Here is a 7,500-nt window from a genome sequence, read left to right on the forward strand (position 1 = left end):
GAAAGACAACGTCCCACACATCTACCTGTCTAAGCCCGTCTTCTCTGGCACAATAACGCCACTCTCCCTGTCTCTGGGGGAGCCCCAGCCCCAGCCCCCGCGCCAGGGCCGAGCCCCAACCCCTGCACCTGTCACAGCAGAGAAGCCACTTTTGGGACTAGCTTTTTTGTCCCATCCTGAAATGGGTGTGTGAAGGGAGCCAGGAGTCTATTTCCACGTGTAACACACACACACACACACACACACACACACAAACACAAATATACAAACACACACACACACACACACACACACACATACACACACACACACACACACACATATACACACACACATACTCACACAGGTCCCTAGAGAGGCTCCTGAGATGGAGGCATTGTCCCGTCCACATCCTCTCCTTTGTGCACGGCTCTATGGGACTGGAGGATGACAGTGGCCCTTCTGTGCCGAGCCGGCTCAGCCGGGAGACACCCTCCATTCACGGCGGCCGGCGGGGGAATCACAGTGTTTACAGGTGGAGGAGCCCATAGCACAGATCAGGCTCATTGGATGGAGGGTACGAGCCACATTGTTTAATGACGCCGGGTCATGGCGGAGACGCCCCATCCGGATTCATGAATGGCCAGATGAGGATGTTGCCCAGTCGCCGATCGTAATATCAATTCTGATGCCAACTAGGTCACAGAGGTTTACTTACAGTGCGATACTCAATGACCAATACATCACATGATTTTTTTTTATTGTTATTATAATAATGTTATAATAATAATTATAACTTTATAAAAATGTTATTTTTGAGGGTGTTTTACTAAGGGGCTTCGGTGTAAGATTGTGAAGCTGATGTTAGCTGTATTGCTGGCACATACAGAGTATACATTTATACCTAAATGGAGGCATACAGTGAAGCACAGGGAAGCTTTTCAGAAACACAGTACTGCTGAACTATGTCAAAGTGTGTGTGCACGTGACCTTATCTCCTCTGTTTTCTTTCTTTCTTTTCTCCATATGTACTATTCCTAATATGGGTGTCACACATAGTGGGGTAAAGTACCTTCACCCTTGTGTAAAAGATTGAAAGGGTAAAAGGAGAAGAGGAGGAAAGAGACAGACAGAGAGAGAGAGAGAGAGAGAGAGAGAGAGAGGAAAGGAGAAGAGGAAGAGAGTGAGAGAGACAGAGAGAGAGAGGAAAGGCCTCACCAGGTGGAAACAGTGCAGAACAGAAAGGAATAAAAAAAGGGAAAAAGGACAACAACCTGGGGTCAGTGGCTGATAATGTGTGAAACAACACAGACCTCCACAGAGGAAACATCCTGATAGACTCCAGATGGAGATTCACTCACAGACACACGCACTCACACACACACACACACACTCACACAAACACACACACAAAGCGCCTAACACAAAAATATCTATAAAAACACAAGATGGACACAAATACACACAGACTCATGGTCGTATAAATATATGGTTATAAATATAACTGTGCACACACACACTCACAAATACCTTCTCACACATAGAACGGACACACACACACGCACATACACACTAGGGGTGTTTATGTCTCGCTTATAAGACAATTCGATACATATCTGGATACACAGGCTACGATACAATTCAGGGACGATTTTAATACAGAATGATTCAGTGAGATGCGATGCGACGAATCTGCTACAGTTCTTTACATTTGTTTAATTTAGACATTCATTTTCAGAAGGACATATCATTGTGTTCATTACTTTTCCAGTAGGCACAGTTAGACAAACAAAAAACTTCATGACATTTTGACATTATGAATACTGAAGTCTGTCTCACACACCCATGCCCAGGTGCCTCACTTTGGCAGTTAGGGGGAGAAATATGAAAACAATATATTTAATTTTATTAAAAAAAAACAAAGAAGCCTTCAGTACATGGCGATTCATGAACTTTGCAAAGCCCTCTAACACTAAAAACAAAATTATATTCAACAATAACTAGAGATTAGTGTTGGCCTTCTACTCAACTGTTGAGCTGAAGCCAATCAAAACAGTCCATTGTTATGCGTAGCCTCTGCTGCTTGTGCACACAATCCCTGAGGACGTTTTGAAGGGCTTGCAGAGTGACAGGATGACAGGAATCTATGATCTGCTGTGTGGGGATTGGTCTACTAGTAGGCTACTAACACATAAATACATGTGGCTAGTGAGTTTCTGTCACATCAACAATGAGTGATATATAATATTAGCCAGGGTCCCCAGTTAACAGATAAGTTAACACACAGCCTATAGGATTTGTTGCGGCCTAAGAAGCTAACGTTAGCTGCTTTCTATAACATTACCTGTTGCAGGCCTACGTGTAAGATGGTTACAGCGCATGGACTGACTGAAGATATGACTTCAGCCAATATACTGCAATAAACACGTTTACTGTGCACACACACACATACACGTAAGGCTCATGGTCCATTTAAAACGATCTAGGGGTCCGCGTACCGATGTAGTCTAATCTTTGACGTTAAAAACAGTGAATCGCTACACTAACACACACACACAAGCACCTCATCTTCCTCTCACAGCCATTTACCTTGGCGTCCGTCATCTTCATCTCCTCCTGGCTGGAGAAGAAAAACCCTGAAATCATGGAAACACACCTCACACTTCCTTCTACCAGCCTCCAAAGCAACTTAGGGCACATTTAAACACTGGGCATGTTCGTTGGCCCTTACAGCATGGAAACAGTGTAAGACTCAACCCCCCCCCCCCCCCCCCCCACACACACACACACACACACACACCCACACACCCCACCTCATGAAAAACCTTTCATGGACATTAAGTAACACACATTTACCGTTCAGCTTTAGTACTGGGTGGGCCGAATGCATCATCACACCCATCACACTACACACACACACACCCACCACACTACACACACACACACACACACACACACACACACACACACACACACACACACACACACACATTCCCTGAGAAATGATGCAGAACAGAGGGAAAACATTTCCAGAGTCGCAAATTCACTTGCGCTTCGAAATCCTCCACACGAGGCCTACAGCAGAGCAGTGCAGAGCATGAACATTGTAAGTAGGCCTGTTTCACAGCATCTTGAGCCAACTCAATTACAGTGGATGGACTCTGTGGGTTTTGAATGCAAACGGATACAGGGCTCTTTGTCAGTGCGGGGAGTCATATGACATGTGTGTGTATGTGTGTGTGTGTGTGTGTGTGTGTGTGTGTGTGTGTGTGTGTGTGTGTGTGTGTGTGTGTGTGTGAGTGTGTGTGTGCGTGTGTCTGTGCGTGTGTGCATGTGCGTGTGTGCTTGTGTGTGTGTGTGTGTGTGTGTGTGTGTGTGTGTGTGTGTGTGTGTGTGTGTGTGTGAGTGTGTGTGTGTGTGTGTGTGTGTGTGAGTGTGTGTGTGTGTGTGTGTGTGTGTGTGTGTAGTAAACGTGTCTGTGGGCCCAGTGCTGGAAGGCCCCCTCAGGAAAGGGAAGTCTGTATTGGAGCACAGGAGGAAGCTGGTCCGGGGAGGAAAGGGTGGACCCCCGACTCCCCGAGGTCAAAGGTGACTAGTCTAGGGAGAGGGTGGGGAAGGGTGGGGTGTGGTGTGGTGGGGGGCCAGTGATGAGGAAATGAGATGAGGGATGTGTGTGTCTAACTTTGTGTATGTGCGTGTGTGTTTTTGTTTGATAAAGACACAGATAAAAAAGCAGGTGTGAGTGTGTGATTGCCTGTATGCACTGTAGTCGGTGTGAATATTTGGTTTGTGAGACAGCAAGTGTGAATGCATTTATATCCTCTGTGTGTGTGTGTGTGTGTGTGTGTGTGTGTGCATATGTCTGTGTGTGTGTGCATATGTCTGTGTGTGTGTGTGTGTCTGTGTCTGTGTGTCTATGTGACAGAGAGAGAGAGCGAGACAGAGGCAGTATATTTTACAATCTTAATGGTCCAGTACAGTGGCATTTTCTCATGCTCCATGGCTGAGGGGGCCATGGCAGACGGCTGGCCAGACAGAGAGGGCTCTGTGCTGGGCATGGGGAGGGTCATGGGCAGGCTCAGAGGGGAACAGCTGTGCGGAGATCACAATGCACTGGCTCCAGACAGACATATGGGATACAGTGTGTGTATGTGTGTGTGTTTGTGTGTCTGTGTATTATTGTACCAGTGAAAAAGAGTCTGCAAGTCTGTGTGTGTGTATGTGTGTGTGTGTGTATGTGTGTGTGTGTGTGTGTGTGTGTGTGTGTGTGTGTGTATCTATGTGTGTGTGTGTGTGTGTGTGTGTGTGTGTGTGTGTATGTATGTGTGAGTGAGTTATACTGTGTCTATGAATAATTCTATTAGTATGTGTAAGTGTGTGTGTGTGTGTCATTAGTTATGAGGCTGGGAGCGGAGGGAGGGGAGTGAGAGCGCCTAATTCTCTAAGAGAAAAGTGTGTGTTTATGGGCGAAAAGAAAAGACCCTTTCTTCTGAGCAGTTTGTGTGGGTGGGAGATTTGGCTGAGGGGAGACTCTACATCAAGAGGTCAGCTAACCGCTAACAGCTAACAGCTAACAGCTAACAGCTAACGGCTAACTACTGGAATGGAGCCTAGGGACACATCTTTCCTCACCCAGTCTTCAAACCATCCACACCTGAGTGGGTGTGATGTGGAAAATGTACGTTTTTAAGAAATTTAGTTTATTATATTAGTCAGAGGGACCCAGCTGACTCAGATTTGACCCTTACTGGAGTGCATGTAGCATGCAAGCTCAAGTTCTGGAACATTCTCTAAATTATGCCTCCTTAATATTCCTCACCACGCTATCTGTGTTCACTCTGTTTTCATTGTGCTAAAGGGAAAAGATGTGGACAGTCATTTTGCATTAGATTGGGAGACTGGGGAGAATACTCTTGCCTCATATACATAATTGGACTCTGTGCAACTCCTTGGACCATATTTAAGTCTTGAGAAATGGATAGGGTCAAGTAGGAAGCATTCATGAAAACACTCCCTCAGTGTGTGTCCTGTTACATCGGATTCTTGACGATGACGCAACACAACCAAGGGGAATGTCCTGCACTGGGTTTAGCGCTCTTCGCAACTGTCATGTGTGGCCTTCCCAAGGGGTGGACTGTGATATGGTTGACATTCTTTCTCAGGGGTTCTCTGCCAGAGAGTTGCTGGCCCTGGCCCTGATACGGCCCACATCTGTCCCACATCCGGGCAGGTCAGGCCCAGCTCCGTTCCAGAGTCGGCTGGAGGGGGCAGAGGGCAGTGTGCTATTACTAGGAACTCCGCAGACATGTCATGGGATTTGGACTTGCCAGGAGGTCTCCGTGGCGATCAGAATCCTGGCAAGGAAAACTCCCGGACTACCGCAGCACCCCTGAACCCTGAATCCCACCCCACCCCAGCCGTCCCGCCAAACCCCAATCCCAGCCTCTCCTAAAACTGCAAGACTGGTTCCTGACCATGAGACTGCAGGTTTGTTTTGGGGTTTGTTTTTCTTTTTCAGTCCCCCTCTGGTTGCATGTGTGCAGAAAGGGGCTGGGGAGAGGCCCAGTCATCAACAGAGTAAAGCCCTCAGTAATGGGCTACATGCTAAAGGAACAGGCCACAGCCTGAGAACCTGCTGACAGAGGGCTCCTATTCAATTACACAGCCTGGCCATGTCTTCTTCTGTCTTTTTATCCACACATACTCTCTCTCTCTCTCTTTCTCTCTCTCTCTCTCTCTTTCTCTCTCTTTCTCTCTCCCTCGCTCTCTGTCTTCATCAATCCCTTCTCTTTCCACACAGTCCTCTTTTTTTCTTTTATAGAACATCACCGCAGTTCCCAGAAAATATTTTTTTTAGGCTTGTCTGTGTTGAAAGCTACAATGAGGTGGTCTCCGGGTGAGCCATCTGAAAAATGTTTGGGGTAATTATGTCTACCATTCCTTTACACTGACAGCTACATGCTGTAGATTGATTGATGCCTGTGTAGGTGTGTGTGTGTGTGTGGGGGGGGGGGTGTTTGTGGAAAAGAGATAAAGAGTGTGTGTTTGTATGCGTGCGTATGTAGACATATAAATCTACATGCATGTGTAATTGAGTGAGAAGTGTGTCCGCTGTACTGTGCACACCTGCATGTCTTGATCAGTTTTCTTTTGCTCCTTTTCACCTGCCAGTTAACTGTGTCTCTCTCTCTCTCTCTCTCTCTCTCTCCCTCAGCCTGGGCAGGTTTTCAGCAGCCAGCACAGAGCATGGATCAAATCACTCCATTGTGGCTAAAAATAAAACGCCTCAGCACTGCAAACAACACAGCAATAAAAAAACAACCCACCTTCTCGCCTTTAACCTCAGCCTCGACCTTGCCTGACACTCCACACAGCACTCAAGATGCCACTTCAGCCACAGCTGGACAGCGCACGGCCCAGATTCACCGCTCCGATACTCGGCCCGATAACACTAACCACAGGGCCTTCCCCTCCGTGCCAAAAGTTCCGTTTGCGGTGTCGTGTTCCATTCAGATAGCAATCTCCTAAGCCTAATAGGTTGTCAGGCGAAAGTGTGCTCTCAAGAGATGACTCAAGAAGAAAGGGGGGGGGGGGACAGATAGCTAAAGACAAGGAAGACAGGGGAGGGGAGGAGAGAGAGGGGAGGATAGGGAGAGAGATGGAGCAAAAGCAAGAACTTCAGGTCAGCTGTCTGTAAACAAGTGGGAAGGTTGAAGAAGCTGGATATAGAAGTGTGGGGTGGATGCAGATGAGGAGGGGTAGAAAGCAGCGAGAGGAATTCTGGAACTCTCATGTATGAGGCTGGGCTAAGACTACCAGAGGTCTGCCAGGTGCTGAAGCACATAACCCCCCCAAGTCCTTAGCTCTCTACCTAAACAATCAAATTCTTCTCGTGAAGTCGTGTAAACGATGCACTCAAGACTGCTCTGTCTTTATTAACATGGGTGTATGTCATGGGAAGGCCAGTGTTAGGTCTAGTCAGTAAACAGTTAAATCATATTCAGAATGTAAAAGAAAATATCCAACCAAACAAAATTGGACATTTACAGTGATTGTTTTTAACAGCATTGAAGCATTTACAGTACGATACAGTAAGCTGTCATGTGCAGCAGAGTGGTTTGACAGTGTGGGAACACCATACTAACCAATTGTGTTGCTTCAGAGGTTATTGGTTTTGACAGACAGATTGGAGCTCTCTCTCTCTCTCTCTCTTTTTCTCTCTCTATCTTTCTCTCTCTCTCTCTCTCTCTCTCTCTTCAGGCCATTAATCCCCAACACCCTGGCAGAGCAGTCGACAGAGCTTTGCCCTGGGCAAAAACGGATAGTAGTGAAAAAATAAAACAAGGCAGAGAAAACAAAGAGGCAAAGCTAAACCAACAACACTGTGAAAAGAGCAAAAACCAGGCCATGCTGTTTAAAGATGGGAAGGTGGAAGAATGATCAGAATCACACAGACACACACACACACACACACACACACACACACACACACACACACACACACACACACACGCAGACACG

This window comes from Clupea harengus, chromosome 9, assembly GCF_900700415.2.
Source record: "Clupea harengus chromosome 9, Ch_v2.0.2, whole genome shotgun sequence".
Taxonomy (NCBI): Eukaryota; Metazoa; Chordata; class Actinopteri; order Clupeiformes; family Clupeidae; genus Clupea; species Clupea harengus.